Here is a 17,818-nt window from a genome sequence, read left to right on the forward strand (position 1 = left end):
TAATCCGTTTTCATAGTTTTATTTCATGAGTAACTATCGCGGTAACCGAAGACAATATTAACTTTAATTAACTTTAACAAGCTATTACTTAGGTAGGTTTTAATTTACTAAATGGCACTGATGGTTTTTTTTTAATTTTACAAGATATTACGAATTTTTTCTATCGCTTGGAATTAAGATTGAATGTGGCAACCATTGGCACAATCTCCATGACGGGGAATTTACATCATATTAACTATTTTACACTATACGAGTATTATAATGTCATGGTGTAAATCTTGTGCGTCTATGTCTCGTTTCCTCCAAAGGGATGTTGCGATTATGACCAGTTAATAGGCTGTCAAAATTTGATGTTACAAGATATGTTAGTACATAATTTTTATTTTTATTTTGATGCATTTTCAATTCTATGTATCTAAAGTCTTATTTCGACTTCGTCCATTTTGATATGTATTTTATGCTCGAATTTATTTTACAATTATGTACAAATAGAACAATTGTGACAATTTTACATTACCGTATAAGCGTAATTAAGATTCTTGTTAATTTGTTTTGTCTCCTAACAGTCCATGAATTTAAACAAATACTGAAAGTAGCGCCAAATTTTTATATTTTTATAGCTATTAACCTCGACAGTCATATTTGCGGCTACAATATTATATGTTACTTTTATTACCTGTCACTATGCCTGTCACTTCTTACCTACTTGTTAGAACGTGACAGGCATGGTGACAGGCGATAAAAATGCTACCGTGCTAACCCTTTGGACCTTTAAGATCATCATTTTTCAACGTTTCCTTAACTGTTTGGGTTTGTCTTCTCAAAGGTCCCAACTTTCGACAACCTCGAGAGCAAGGTTCACTCTTGCAGTTCAGTAGGCCGAGCACATGATTGACGCTACAGTATCTCGCCGCGAGATAGACTACCCGTCTTTTACTAACTGTATGAATTAAAGAGGGCCGGGTAGTCTATGTCGCGGCGAAATACTCTCGCGCCAATTATGCTGTATCTATAGTTAGTGTGTGTGTTGTATGTATGTAACAAGATTGTGTGAATTGGTAAAAATGCCTAGAGATATACAGTGGGCCCGAATAACGCAACAAACTTACAATGAGGGCTACCGTTTTTGTGCTCAGTTAGCGCCACTGTAGATGTAGGTCCAGAAAAACAGATCTCAAATTTCTTCTATGCTCATTTTTATAAAATCAATACGTTTTAATATACACAAAGGTATTTTAACGTCTAAATGTGTCATTTGCCGGGTACAGTGGCTCACTCAACCTAATGGGGTTGGCCGGTCGAAATAATTAGCAGATGGCGCCAGCATAGCTTGCCCTGTCAATCCCTAGAATTGCGCCGTCTCTGCAAACCTTTGACAGTTGCCAACCCCATTCCAACATGATAGAGGCGATATTGGGGCGACTGAGGCACTGTTCGAGCTGAGCCACTGTTACCTACCCTACCCTACTCATGATTCTGAGTCTAAATAACCCGAAAGTTGTTAGTTTTTCGAAAAATAGTAAATGGTACACTTTTAAGTGAAAATGACCGTAGGCATAGCGTGACGTCACAGAGTGACGGCAGTATGTAAATGCACTGATTTTGTACGGAATAGTATTAAGACATCGACAATAATGTTTTAGACTCACGGAGTGTGTGTGTAATCTAGACTCACGTGTTCAAGAGCCCATCAACGTGTTCACTAGCGCCACTGCTAAATAATTTGTGATTATTTAAAATTAACGATTGATATTCAAAAAAGGGGGCCGCTACATACTGTATTTCGTATTTAGGTACATTTTGAATACATTCATCATCATCATATCAGCCCTTTATCGCCCACTGCTGAGCATAGGCCTCTCTTCCAGTACGCCACTTGTCCCGGTCCTGAGCTAACCTCATCCAGAAGTGACCCGCAATCTTCCGGATGTCGTCCACCCAACGAGCCGATGGACGCCAGGGGCTTCTTTCATTCGAAAGCGGCCACCATTCCGTTAACATTTTAGTCCACCTGCCATCACTCTGCCTAGCAATATGTCCCGCCCAACTCCATTTTAGTTTGGTAATGGCGAAACCAACGTCTTGCACCTTGGTGCGTCGACGGATCTCGACATGCCTTACTCGATCTTGAAGCTTGATACCGAGCATGGCGCGCTCCATGGCTCTCTGTGCTACGCGGATTTTATGCACAGCCTCCTTAGTGAGCGTCCATGTCTCGGCACCGTATGTCATGGTGGGCAGGAGGTGAATACATTATAATAGTTTAACTAACATGTTTCACTCGGGCACTGTTAGTGCAGAAATTCTTATTGTTAAGCTTGACATATCTATAATAATTCAATGTTTTTAAGAACAATAATAACTGCATCAATAAATTGCTCTGATATTTAGATTGAGGTAATATTTAAAACTTGACAATTTAAAAGTGCTTGTTGCTAGGCCTATTTGAATAAAGATTATATTGACTTTGACTTGACACATCGTCTGAAACTGGGGATACGGGCTGGTAACACTGGCTACACCACTTTTGCATTCAGTATACAACAACAACAACATTTGCTACATCTACCTCGTGGTCACTGGTCGAACCCGTCGAACAATCCGCAGATATACTAAGATCTCTTTGATCCGCAGCATGAAGCAGTATGTAATTTACTTTATTCATTTGATTTTTATTCGTTTTTCGTCATAACAAATATGATTGAAGCTGTTGTTTTTGTAGATGCAGCTTCGTACTGGAAAAATGCACGTGTTGTTATAATGTTTTAAGTGTAATTATGACCGTATTGTACCTACTACGTTGATGTTAGTATAGGATTCCTGTGAATCCTGTGGGGTCAAAACACGTGACTTTATTATTATCGATCTTTTCCCTCTATGCAACTTACACGCCACCAATCTCTCTGATATTTAGATTAAGGTAATATTTGTAAAACTTGACAATTTAAAAGTGCTTGTTGCTAGGCCTATTTGAATAAAGAATACTTTTGACTTTGAGTGCTTGAAAATGGAGACCCAGGCTCTCCGAAACATGTCGCGCTAGTGACCAAAAATACGCGAGTGAAACCGCTAAGTAAGTTCAGTTAATATGTCTTACGATAGTTTAAATTCGTTCATTATATAAGTTTTTACGTTGCTGGATTCGTCGATCTATATGAACACAAAACAAAAACGGCCGTTTTAACTTTGGACGCATAGATTGACAAATCTAGCAACGTAAATACTATTATAATGTATTCAAAAGGTTCCTAAATACAAAATATAGTACGTTGCTACCCCCTTTTTTGAATATCTAGGTAGCATAATGACGTCATTATTACGTCTTTATGACGTCGCTGACGTCACTTTGCTACCTGGGTATCGTTTATTTAAAATAATCACAATTATTTATCAGTGGCGCTAGTGAGCACTAATGGACTTTTAATGTGTCAATGCGCACTTGGCGTCGATATAGACAAAAAGACGGATCATGTAAAAGCAGTGCATTATGCAGTAATAGGGATTAGGGAATATTACGCAAAACTCAGCGTAGGGGGCGCCACTAGTTAAAACGGTAAACGCTTTGCTAGTTTTGCGGCCGAGTGCACTACGTCATCTATTTGAACGTCGGTCACTTTGAGCCTTACAAATACGACTCCCAAATATATATGTGGTATTTTCTATAAAAAGGGACCTTATTGTCGATGGCGCTTACGCCATTATTAACGATGCTCTGATATAAATACAATGCCGCGCAACGCTGTGCGGCGTAAGCGCCATCTACAATAAGATCCCTTTTCATAGAAAATGCCCCATATTTCAACTCCGTAAGTCTATAATGGTGTTGCTTATGATTAAGGTACGTTTAGGCTGCGTTTCCACCATGAATCTACTAGTAATGTGTTTGTTATAAACAAATAGCAAAATTGCCGTCTAGAACGAGCGAGGATAAGTGTAGTGATACTATTGGTTCTTAACAAACACGTCCCTCACTACGCATCCTAGCACTGGTGGAAACGCAGCCTTCACAATGTGGTGTTTAAAAGAACAATGATGAAGTATTATCAAAGATATGTGCCATTCTCAACCAAAAGGGTATGTATTGTCGGTTGTCAATAAGGCGCTATTTCCATATAGCTCCAATTTGAAATCAACCTTATTGACTAGCGACAATGTGGTACCTTTTGGTTGAAAACGTCACATATTATCCACGGCCCATGTACAGTCGGACAGTGGAGAGTAGAAAATAATTGAGGATGCCACTGACAGACACAATTGAGTCTTTGGGACTAAAGGATTTGCCACACTGGATGCGTTATGCGGGCAGCGGTCAGGTCAAACTTCAACTTCAAAGGTTGCTGTCAATGTTGTTCATACATAATGCGGGTTTGACCTGACCGCTGACCGCAGAACGCATTCAGTGTGGCAAATCCTTGAAGCTCTGGTTTCCTAGGAAAGCGGTGTCTTCATATAGGTGTTTTTATTTGGAATGACATTTAGCTTAAACATATAAACAGTCGCGCTGGTCGTGCCGAAGTGCAAAAAGATAAAATAATTATACAAGAATAAGATACACCTTAGCACCATTTTAAAATTTAAATACAAATTAACTACAAATAAATCAGGTTAAAATTACCTTAAAATTAACTATAAACTAAACTACTTAAATTAAAACAGTTAGAATATTTAATTGGCTTTCGTTTAATTACCCACACGTGTATGTACAATGCATGGTTTGGGTGCAATATGCAATATTCACAACGAGGCGGGAGTCATTTTGATGACGTCATTCCGCAAAGATAAACTTTAGTGAAGTGCTTAATATAATGGATAAATACCAAGACAAAGAAAATGTAAAAGCGAGAACAAGGATTCCTTTACCCCTGGCACCTCTGCCGCTGAATACTTTATCTGTCTCCAATGGACACAATCATAATGTGCCCTCTTTAAATTTGTTATGAATGGCTGGCTCAAGCAATTCAAAAAGCAAAAGCGTTGTCAATAGACCAAAATTTCCTTTTCATATTGATATTAAATTCGTATTCGTTGTCACATTACTATTAAAAATAAACTTATAAATACATGTCACCATTTTAAAATTTAAATACAAATTAACTACAAATAAATCAGGATAAAATTACCTTAAAATTAACTATGAACTAAATTACTTAAATTAAAACTAAACTAAAAAAAGACACAACTAAAAACTTCAAATTAACTATAAACTAAACTACTTGAATTAAAACTAGACTTAAAAAGACACAACTAAAAACCTAAAATTAACTATAAACTAAACTACTTAAATTAAAACTAAACTAAAAAAAGACGCAACTAAAAACTTAAAATTAACTACAAACTAAACTACTTAAATTAAAACTAAACTAAAAAAAGACAAAACTAAAAACATATAATTAACTATAAACTGAACTTCTTAAATTAAAACAATTAGAATATTTAATTGGCTTTCGTTTAATACCCCACACTTGTATGTGCAATGTATAGTTCAAGCAAGTGTCGTTATTGTTAGCAGTGATGAGGAAATTGATTCGCCAGAAAAGGAAATATATTTCACTGATAAAGATGGCCTTGCTAATAAGAAGCGCATATCAGCAAAGTACCCCTGATTTATTACAAAAATCATACATGGCGCATGACATGTCGTCACCGTAAAGACGGCCGTCTTTTTGCGTCCGCTATATCACGGCACCGCTTACCTAGGAAACCAAAGCTTAATAGGCGGTAAATAATTAAATATGTTTTTCGGATCTACCTTTACTATGGAGCTCCCTTAATCCTAATAAAAAATCAGCTGTTCAGTGTCAGCGTCGAAAAGGTTAAAGTAGCCATATGCGTCACGTCACCGACAAAGTAGAACTTTTTGTGAAATGTACCTAAGAATCTTTAATTCAAGCTCCAGAAACGAAACATTGCTTTTTTTTATTAGCCTATAAGTGTGTCTCACGGCTGGGCAAAGGCCTCCCTTCCCGTTAAAATATTTTCTCAAATTGTTAACCAAGGGATGAAAGGCACTCATTTTTGCCGAGGTATTTTGGAGCTCGAACGCAGTGAGACCGCCAATAGTCCGAGGCTGAAATGATGCATTTCATCCCTTTTCATACTACTTTTCATTTCGAATACGAGGAAAGTAAAATGCATGTGTTTTTTTAAAAACATGACTAAGTATAAATTTTACGATATTTCTTGAGGGTACTTTCAATTAACAATTTAGGCAAAAGTATCGTTATTTATGAAATGGGGAGTCAAATATCAGAATGGAAATTGTATGACAAATCCATTTAAACTCAAAATTTAGTTGCTTATCGTAAAAAAAAAAAACATACTTCGAACGTAAAATGCTCTAGTGCAGACACGTATAATTTTCTGCACACCTTTTAGAACAAAAATGAAAAATAAATGATGTTCTATTTATAAAAGATTTAGATCCTCAGTTATTTATTTCTACTTGTTTGTCGGGCTGTATAGGCCGACTACCCACCTCCCTTCATGTTAGTATACGAATTTAGTGTTTAAAGTCATAGTTAAATGATAAATCGCAAGAATCGATTTCGGGTTTAAGCGTTACGATCGTACTTAGTGTTACCGTTTCTAAAACGTCTTATGTCTTTGGTGTTTTTATTTACTTATTATTAGGTACTATGACAGAATCTTAACTAAATTACATAAGTACCTAAGTCCAATAAGGATAAGTGTGGAAGAATCGATTGTACCATTTAAAAGCTCCAACGACAAAAGACAGTTCATATTTAATTATATGAGTGTTTTTAGAATGGTAAAGTTGATCAGATTTAATCGGTTATAATTATTTGAAGCTTTAAAAACTCATCAGCTTTGTTTAAGAAAACATTAAGTTGAATGTGGTGAAGACCGCCTATCGGACAAGACCGTCTACAAGCTCTTTCGTCGCTTCTAACTCTTGCGTTTGTAGGTAGGTACACATACATAATCATAATCAGACACATACATGTCAATAAGTATGTTACATTACAGCGTCTAACTATACAAATATCATAAAATTCTAAACCATAAGGTTAAACTTAAATAATTAATCAATTAAAAGGCTCCTTGTGGTCGTAGAACGCCTGCTCAAGAAGCCATTTTTTAAGTTTTGATTTAAAAAATGAAGCACTTTGAGCTTTTAGATTATTTTAAACCGGGTCACTCACGTATTATTAAGTCGAATAGCTCGACATTTTTCGGTCCAATTTACGAGGACCGTCACTTTGTGCTGTTATAATTTCCCGCGGTAGATGATTGTACACCTTACGGCCCATGACGTGGGTGAGTTTTTTGGATTTAGCCAGTCTACACATACTTCACTTACAGAAGGAGCCAAGCTCTTCCTATCTCATTGTGTCTGAGCGACGTACTCGTACGTATATAAATAGGGTATTTGACTGTATTTAAACTAAATTATTTTACGTCACGCATGAAATAAAGCACCAGAAGATTAATAGAGAAACGTAGACAGCAGTTATTTTTAGACACAATTTCTATTTTAAAACCCGTATAAAACTATAAAGAGTAGGTAATTTGATTGTGACGTCACATGCTAGTGTTTCATATAAATTCCATAGTAGCAAAATCGTTTTGACAGATCGAAAAAAGAAACTGATTTGACTGGTAGTCAAATACCCTATTAGTTAGTTATTGCCCTGTGACGGTCTTCCTTTTCAAACATTTTATTTGTCGGTCTTCATCACATTGTCCTTATAGAACTGAAAGATCACTATATAATTAATTACTATTCAAGTATTTAATTATCTCTGAGACTGACGTTAGATCTTATTTTGATAACTATAAGAGCACTAGAAGACAGTTTAAGGTAGTACGAATAAATACGAAAATATTGTTATCGATTTTGACTGGTCAACGTTAATTTTAATGTATTGTTAAAGATAAGTAGTCGGGACAAGTGCGCCCAATAGGGTCAACTACGGCCTACCTTTCACTTCGGTGGCTCTAATCTAACCATTTAACCCTCCACGCTCATGCACGAATCCGCGAACGCGAGTGTGGAGTCTAGTTCGCTTGGATTCAGATTCAGATTTTTATTGGTAAAATAATACAATTTTTTACACGTCGTATTTATGCATGATTTAAGATTAAACTTAAATGCACGGTAGATATAATTAAATACAATTTCAATATGTCAGTTATTTGTAAGTACATGTCATTAAGAGAAATCGACCCAACACTCGCGTTCGCGGCTTCGCGGCGCGTAGTCTGGAGCGGGCTTTAAGGTGTAGGTGTACACAGGGTAGCCGCAATTGCCCCTTCGGTCCCACTTGGCCCTTCTGTCATTAATTTTTAGTGGCGCGAATACATTCCTTTATGTAAAATGTATTTCGAACTCTCATTGAGTGATTAATTTGTTTAAGAACTTATAATAATAACATAGAGATTAGAACAAGATATAGTATAGTCCTACAAAAAAGAATATAAAATATGTAATTATTAATACGAGTAGGTTAGGTACCTACATCGAAACAACTATATTTGAAAAAAATACCGTACAGACCCGAAGTTTGACAACGATTCAGGGTCGAATCGTGCTGTCCCTTTCTAATGTATGGCCCTCGGCTTTTTAGGGTTGTCAAAATTCAAGTCATTATCTTATCTGTGGTCGTGCACGCAAAGGGACGTCAAGTTGTGCCAACCTTAATAATTGCTCGGAGCAATACTGAGCCGAACGGAGCCGAGTTTGCCCGAAACGGGGAGTGTCTTCCCACTGATTTTTTTTTGCACGTTTGCATTGACACATTTTTGACAATCCGGTATTGCCAGCTGTGTATTATTAGTTCCTCTTTATTTATAGTTGGTCAAGCAAATCTTGTCAGTAGAAAAATGCGCGAAATTCAAATTTTCTATAGGACGATATCCCTTCGCGCCTACATTTTTTAAATTTGCCGCCTTTTTCTACTGACAAGATTTGCTTGACCAACTATAATTTATATTCTGTGTTGTCGGACTGTACTTCGTGCAATAAGGGCGATATGGCCAAATGTTTACTATATTTCCTTGTAATTTGATTTGAAAATAATGTATTATACGACAATATTTTTTTAAATCATTGTCTAATCCTGTAATGTATGAATTTTCATCAATTATCAATTCAATATCGCTCGGGATAACAATTATTGTAATTAAAGCCTGACCAGTAATATATGATCATTGTCAAGAGGGCGCTGTTATTCTCATGTATAGGGTGACAGTTCAGTATAGCATAGAGTAACTTATACTAGAGCGGTACTGTCATAGTAAATTTTGTAACCCCAGTAAATTCACTGCCATCTGTCGACACACTTTAAAACTAAAAATAAATATTTATAAAAACACGATAAAATGTATTTAAATATGGGTAAATGATTTTTTTATTTGCATTAATTATTTTTATATGATTTTGACCCATGTTCTTTCACTGGTATGCGTTAAAATTATAAATAACAAACGAAACAGTCAACGCCCTCTATACGAGTGTAGGCCAAAACTAGTGGCGCCATCTGATCGAGAATCAAATTTTCGTGATTTTCGAGGCACGTTTTTTCCTTAGACTGTATCCATCTATTACGGAGTTATATCTATCTTTGAGTATAGTATGTAAAAATTAGTTCCAGTGGAATTCCGCAACATGGCGCGTGATCATATAATTCCTGGTCAGGCTTTATAATAATTTGTTATTGCACCACACAGAGCACTTGTAACACCGCCGGCGTCATGATAGTTGAACAGCGATGCCAGTTACGTGTATTTTGACACCACAAATCCCAATAATATTTATTTAATAACAAAACTTCCGTAAGATACAGACATATTAAATATATTAATAACGGGTCACTCGGGGAGTGAAACATGTCGAGCGTTTTTCGACTTAAAATACGTGAGTGACCCGTTATTATTTATTTAACACACAAATGTTATTAAGTTATGTTTATTTACCACAGTATCAAATGGTCATTCATTATCACGCATACAAATGTTCTAGAATCTGTATATGTTAGTATTGTAAGTGTAAATATTGCGTTCACTATTTTGTAAAATTGAATATGAATAGGTTGTGATACTTAATTATTAATTTTGCGTCAATTCCTACCGATATGTTATATGTAAAAGTCGTAACTGAATAGCGCACTGCACCGCTACCTTGCGCACGTATCGATATAGATAGACGCTTTTCTTTACAAAGCGGGAAAACGCTGGGATCGGCTACGAGCGGGGCGCTACGAAAACGTTGGCAGTGAATGTGTTAAGCTCTCTCCACACGTGCGCGAGTCGCGGCTTCGCGCATGACTGTGGAGGGCCCTTTAAGGACGCAGCTATAAGTTAGAGTTATATTGACGGCACCAAGGTCGCGGTGCGGTGCGGTAGTCTGTTACGGCTAGTGTAGCATCTGTACGTCTAATACTGCCTAATAGATAATTGAAAATAAAGAAAATTCCTTTTTATTTATTGTTTTTTGTTCAACAATATTGCATGCTTTTTTTGTTTTCTTTTTTAACTTATTAATCTTATCCCACCAAAAACATTTCATGTAAAGTGTTGCCATGAATCTAATAACTTTTACACTAAAAAGTTATCAGATCCCGTAGTAGGTACCAAGACTTACTCTGTAAGTTCTAACTTTATAAGCTCTAACTGTATACTCGTAAAGCCAACATCTTGGTCAAACAGTACGGCTTGGCCGTTTCTTTACTGTTATATGAACAATATCGTAAACCAGCTGTTCCTAATCTGGGGGTAATTTCCCCCGTGGGGGTAAAACTGGCATTTTACGGGGTTCAAAATCGAAGATAACAAAGGCCTATCTATAAGAAAGAATATTAATGATTATGGAGGAGGGGTAAAATCGAGTTCCCTAGTTAGTCAAAGGGGTGACTACTGAAAAGGTTAGGAACCACTGTCGTAAACTGTAATGACATGACAGTGACACTTTCAGAATTTGAAACCAGCTATATTTTTCATACTATACTGAACTGTCACCCTATACATGAGAATAACAGCGCCCTCTTGACAATGATCATATATTTCTGGTCAGGCTTTACTTACTACTTTGCACAACAAGTCCACCGAGGGAGTGTTTATGTGACTGCAACGAAACTTCCGTGCATTCGGAGGTCGAGGAAGTGGGAGGGTGTGCGCCGCGGCCGTACGTACAAAATGACACCACTCTGTCATGACGCCCAACATTCCTAACATTCCTCAGCCGTGCACGGAATTCGCGCGCGGACAGATATGTTAGGACTTACAATTTTTTAGTGTAAAAGTTTTTAGAATGGAGGAAACCGGCCTGTTTGAAGAAAAGTCGTCGATATCTCTTCTAAATACCTAAAACTGGTATGGATGTGTACCTCGTGGTCTCTAGAATACGAATGGGGTTGGCAACTGTCAAAGGTTTGCAGAGATGGCGCCATCATAGCTTGCCCCTTTTTCTATGAGATTTGGCTTAAAAGGCTGGCATCCAGGGCATTAAAAAAACAAAAATTTGACACAATTCTAGGGACTGACAGGGCAAGTTATGCTGGCGCCATCTGCAAATTATTTCGACCGGCCAACCCCATTGACCGGTTTTAGTTTATGGAGGGGGGGACGGGTCGGCAAAAAGGGAAGCAAAGATGGCGGCCTACCATCATTGATATTTGTTCACATCTTGAGTCCTAAGCGAGGTTTAGACTAGCAAGAACTTGCATGCAATTTTCATTACATTGCGGTATCTGATAAACATTTTGAATGCAGTTTACCTTAGTAGTCAGCAATGTAACGTAAACTGTATGCAAGTTCATGCTAGTCTAAACCTCGCTCTAGATTTGCTTAACCAACCAGGGACCGGCCCGCTATTCCTTATCCGGGGTTTATAAGGGTATTGCATAAGGCTTAACTCACCATACCCTTTGCCAGACGAAACCCTTCATTTTGCTTTTAAAAACCCTTATATTTGTGTACACACATTTGTGTAATCGGTAGCCCAAATACCCTTACAAAACCCTTATCATCCGCTCACCAACACCTTGCATATTGCTTATAAGGGTTAGCCTTATAAAGGGCTTCCTTTTTAGCATATAAGCGTGCTAATTTAAGTCGTCTACCTTGTTCATAAAGCACACATTACTTCGAATCCGAGCAATCGGCGGCGGCGACGGCGGCGTTCTTTGACTAGGCACGTATTTTCGTTCCTTTTCATACACTAGCGTAGATAGGATTCTATTTCACGCAAAGGGTAACCCTTATTAAGGGCTAGCCTTATTTTTGGTTAGCTTCAAAGAGTAGTATAATATATGTTAGCTTTTCGATAAGGGTTAGTCAAAGGTAGGGGTATGAATGGGCTTGCAGATCAAAAGGGAAAGTTATTCAATGTGTTAGCCGTGTTTAAGGGACGCCCATTGAAAGGGTTTTATCGTGGAAAGGGTTGTCCGGTCCCTGTAACCAACTATATTTGCAATTTTCAATATAAGGCCAGTCCAGACGGAATGATCAAATCAACCGTTTAGATTAGAATAGTAATTGGCGTTAATCTCCAATTTTAACACCAATTTCGATGGCTACACACTACCGCACCGCACCGCGACCTTGATGCACCGCACCACAGCACCCATAAGTGAAAGCGAAAAAGAGATATTTCACGTGCGGTGCGGTAGTGTGTTACGGCTTGTAGATTTATGGTGATAGCGCTCTAAATTAAAAAATGCCCCCAAACGCGAATACTAGCGTCACAAATTCGTATTTTTGCGTCCGCACCTCCATTTTATCGGTAATATCGGTCATAAATTCATAATCTAAAGCTCCCTCCGCACTCGTGAGCGAATTGCGGCGCGAAGCCGAATCAGCGAAATCGACTCCACACTCGCGTTCGCGGCTTCGCGCCGCGTAGTCTGGAGCGGGTAATAAAGCTGCTATACTGCTAGGCCTCTGAAAAAAATGTCCGCGATCGTTGCGCATGCGCTACGTCGTAAAAATTGGCACTAACGGAAGTTAGCGTCTTTACCATTTCATACAAGTTTATAATATGGCTCGAAACGATTTTTTTAATAAAACAAGTATATGGCCGCCTGATGGTAAGCAGTCACTGTTGGACGCCACACACACACACAAACCAGTCTCAGTTTAAATTGTGCCATTTTCAACCAATAGGGTACTTATCGCCGCTTGTCGGTAAGACGCTATTTCCATACAGCTTCAATTAGAAATCAATTTTATCGACAACCGACAATGTGGTACCTTTTGGTTGAAACGTCACAATTATTCACACCTTAAATTAAACAAGTAAGAATTAACAGAGACAATGTACCTGTGTTTTCATGTCTTGGAATAAGTTAAAAATCTTTTAACTAGTAATTCTGTATAATTACCTATATCTGTATAAGTAATATCCGTATTTATAATAGTTTTCGTCGCTTTAGTAAAAATAAATGTTATACTTATAAACCGAGGGAAGAACGATGCCTCCCAACCCAAAGGGTATCACAAAATTGTATATTATTATGAAATAAAGAATTTTGTATTTGTATTTTGTATGTATAAGTTACTCTATGGTTTACTAAACGGGCTTGTGCTGCACTCTGCACTGGTGGCAGAACATTGCAATAATACCCCCTACTGGCGTCACTGACGTTTAAGACGATTCTCGCTGATTTGGCCTTGAGCGTCTCAGCGTCTCTGTACCCGCACCCCGCTCACTGCGATCGTACGTGAATTTCGTCTCGGTGCGGCGACTGCGGCGGAACGAGGTTCAAAGAATAACCTACAACCCAGAGGCGCGCGGCATTTGGCGCTATACCTCGTATTTGTGTATCTTTTGGAGATATTTTGTTGTTTGAGTATGAGTAGATCATGCGTGTAGTTGAGGTCGTAAATTATAATAAAATATATTCCCTTAATGCATTATACTTTACAAGTCTCAATTAGTTAATTTGTGTTTTATCTGTTTCTTACAAATAAATACCTAAGTCAAATCGACGGATTAAGATTTATAGCTAAAGCTACAGACAGAGTTGAGGCGTACAGTGCGTTTATTTTATACAGTTTTTTTTATCCGTAATAAATAAATATAAATAATGCCATTAATAGTTAACTTCATATACTACTACAAATGTGTTATTTTTCGAAGTTCGAAGTTTTCTTAATCATTACGTGGGAATATCATCATTATTAGGGTTCCGTACCTCAAAAGGAAAAAACGGAACCCTTATAGGATCACTCGTGCGTCTGTCTGTCTGTCTGTCCGTCTGTCACAGCCTATTTTCTCGGAAACGACTGAACCAATTAAGTTGAAATTTGGTGTAGGTATATATGTAAGTTTGTGACCCAAAGACGGGCATGTAAACAAATTAATTTTAAACACGGAGGCCACTTTTGGGGGGTAAAAGAGAAAATTAAAAAAAAAAGTTTTTCAAACTATATCGTGTTACATATCAAATGAAAGAGCTCATTGTGAGAATCTCAAATGTATATTTTTTATAATTTTAGGATAAACAGTCAATTCAATTCAATATATTCTTTATTCAAATAGGCCTAGCAACAAGCACTTTTAAATTGTTTAGAAGTTATTCACGAAAATAGGCAAAAAATGAGCATTCCCCCCCTTTATCTCCGAAACTACAACACCACCCGTGTTGCAACACCCGAATCGGGTAGCATGTAAGAACTTCTTGTAATATTTAATACCTTTTGTACCTACTACATGTATGCAATTGTTAAAGAATAAAGAAACTACTGGGTATAAAATTTTGAAAAAAAAATACACAAAATAGATATTTACCACAGAAAACACAGGAAACTTATTAGAAATGAGCAGTCAAGCGTGAGTCGGACTTAATTATTTAGTTTTTGATCCAACCCCTACGGGTTTATTAAAGACATTTCACGCACGTTTCACATAAAAAATAAATTGTTTCATTTGAGTAATGTACGGAACCCTTGGAACGCGACTCCGACTCGCACTTGGCCGGTTTTTATTACAAGCGCGCCACAACGAAATCAGCGCTTTGCAGTCATTTATTTTTTTAGTGGTTAACGGCTATGTATGATGAACCCTGTGGACGTCAGCTGCCGCTCCGTTGATGGGTTGAGGAATGGCAGCCACCGAACCACGCAAAATTTTTTATTATCGCCTCCCGCTTGATACTGTGTCAGATGATAGTTTAGATGCTATTGTGAATTAAAAAAATGGTCAGCCGGTTTTTATCTCGGTGCACCGTCAGCTAGTCACATGAACATGTAAAAAAATCTTTTCAGTCATCGCATCCCATTTCATACTTTGTCAGATGGTAGTTTAGATGATATTGTTAATAAAACAAATCGTCGGCCGGTTGTATCGCGGTGGAAAGACCGTCAGCTATTAAAACATTATTGTTAGTTTAAAAATAATTTTAATTGATTTAGCCGTTTAGTAAAAATAACCAGTTAGCCGCAAAATGGCCTGTTTTATTATTTTTATTACGGTAAAACTATAAATATCAGGAAATAAGTTTAATTTTATAATTGTTGAACAATAAATGAAGATTCATATATATTTTTTTCATAATTTTTTGTTTACCCATTTAGAAGACATAATACACCAAGTTGACCCAATGAAATAATTACTGATATCCAGAAGGAGATACAAATAATAATAATATAATAAAAAGTTTATTAACAGGCAAGGATCACCCATGAAAAATTTACAGACATAACTACAATTACACTATTTAACACTAATTACTACTTAACTAAACCTACAATAAACTTAATAGTAAGTTTTTCCGTAAATAAAAATACGATAGGCCGTTTTGCTAGTTCTTGATCGATTAAAATTATTTTTAAACTACAAAAACAATGTTTTTCAACAGGTACTATTCATACATACAACGTAATAGGTAGCTTATGTTAAATCAATTATTTATTGTTTCGAGATGGAATGGAACAATTTTCAAAACGTAAAACTTGAATGACATTATAATATGTCGGTTAGAAAACATTTATAATTTATTTATTTCAAATGAAGTTTTCTCAAACATACGTATATTATAGTATAATATATAGGGATATTATCATTACATTCATTGTAATAGACCGCAAAATACCGTGTTGCGCTCGCTAATGCGCGTCGCAACCAAATCAGCGCTCTGCAGTTATTTATTCTTTGGCCACAATAACTCCGATATTATAGCACTTTGCTTGTGCATAAGCGAACATAGTGCAAGGAAGGCACGGAGCGACGAGCGACACAGCCTCCTCGTCTCAAAGCTGGCACACGACTGCCGGCCACGCCATTTTCAGGCTGCATACGCATGAAATGTGGAAAAACGTTCGATTTCTTAAGAAAATATTTTTTGATTAAGAAAAGCTATGTTGCATTTGTAGAACCTGTTAAAACATTTTTGTTAGTTTAAAAATAAATTTAATCGATTAAGCCGTTTAGAAGTTATAAGCAAAGTTAGCCGCAAAACGGCCTGTCGTGTTATTTTTTTTTCGGTGAAACTACAAATTTCAGGAAAAAAGTCAAATGTTGCGATTGTTGTCCATAGAGTGAAGATGCATATATATTTTTTTCATAATTTTTGGTTGACTCATTTAGAAGTTATAAGCTCTAAAAAGTAACAGTTTTTGGCCAAAAACTGCGCGAAGCGCCTTAAGTCCGGGCGCCGGGCGGCCTGATTTGATCAGACAATTTAATCAGATTGGCGAAAAATTGTCCTCGTCTGGAGAAGCCTTAAAAACGCCAGGTACGAACCACAGATTATGAACGACGTAGCGTGAAAGTTTCATTAGTGAGCAAAATATACCGCGTCTGTGGTGCGATTAAGTCGAAACTCAGAATAATGACTAAAGCATAGAAGTAGGGCAAAAATGCTTCGCAAATATGTATACCCGTACTTTACTTCCTCACGAATTAGATAATGTGCCGAAAAGAGATGCATATATGCTTGTTATTTCTCATTTACGTATGGTGTCATAAGTTTGATAATTTGCTAGGGATGTAACTGTGTCGACTTTTTATATCGATAAATTATGCATAAGTTTATGTGCCGTGTAAAAGAATAATCACGAAATTGGCAAATTGATAATAGTCTGGCTAATGAAAGTTGAACCTGAAAAAACGCGGCAATTTTAAGAAATCTGTAGCAGGCGGCTCGTTGAAATGAAATGAAATGCGTGGAATACAAGGATTGCATAACTTTTATACTTTTTATAATTTTCATATTCTAAAAATCATTAAAAAGTATAAAAATTATGCAATCCTTGGAATCAAAGAGCCGCCTGATATGAGGATTAATGCATGTACCTAATATAGCTTTTATCTCATTTGCAGTCTACCACTCAGAACCGTCTAACTATACCTCTCGTTTTTTTATCATTAGAAAGAAGGCGAGCGATCTTAACGTGTCGTTTTATCGAAAAACACTTTGAAAATAAGTCACAACAAATATAATATACGATAATTTACATACTTTTGCTTTCATAAGTAAAATATTGCTTTATTTATAAAAAAACTTGTCAATAAAAAGACACGTGGAAATGGTTTACCGTTTTTTCTAATGCTAAAAGACTAAGTATAGTTTCTAGTCATGTACAGTCAGCTGCAAAGAAAAGGCACCCCCCTGCATACAAAGTTCTGTAAATTAGTATGGACGTGGGGTACCTTTTCTCTGCAGCTGACTGTACCAAATAGGAAATGAAAAAAAAAAACGTTCGTGTAATATATTTTTTTTATTTAATAATAGGGAATATTACGCGAAACTCGGCGTAGGTGGCGCCACTATCACAATCTGAGGGTCTATCGCGAAACAAGAAAATCGAACTTTCGTTATCTAACATCTCTGTCACTCTTGCGTATTCGAGCGATAAA

This window comes from Cydia strobilella, chromosome Z (assembly GCF_947568885.1).
Source record: "Cydia strobilella chromosome Z, ilCydStro3.1, whole genome shotgun sequence".
NCBI lineage: Eukaryota > Metazoa > Arthropoda > Insecta > Lepidoptera > Tortricidae > Cydia > Cydia strobilella.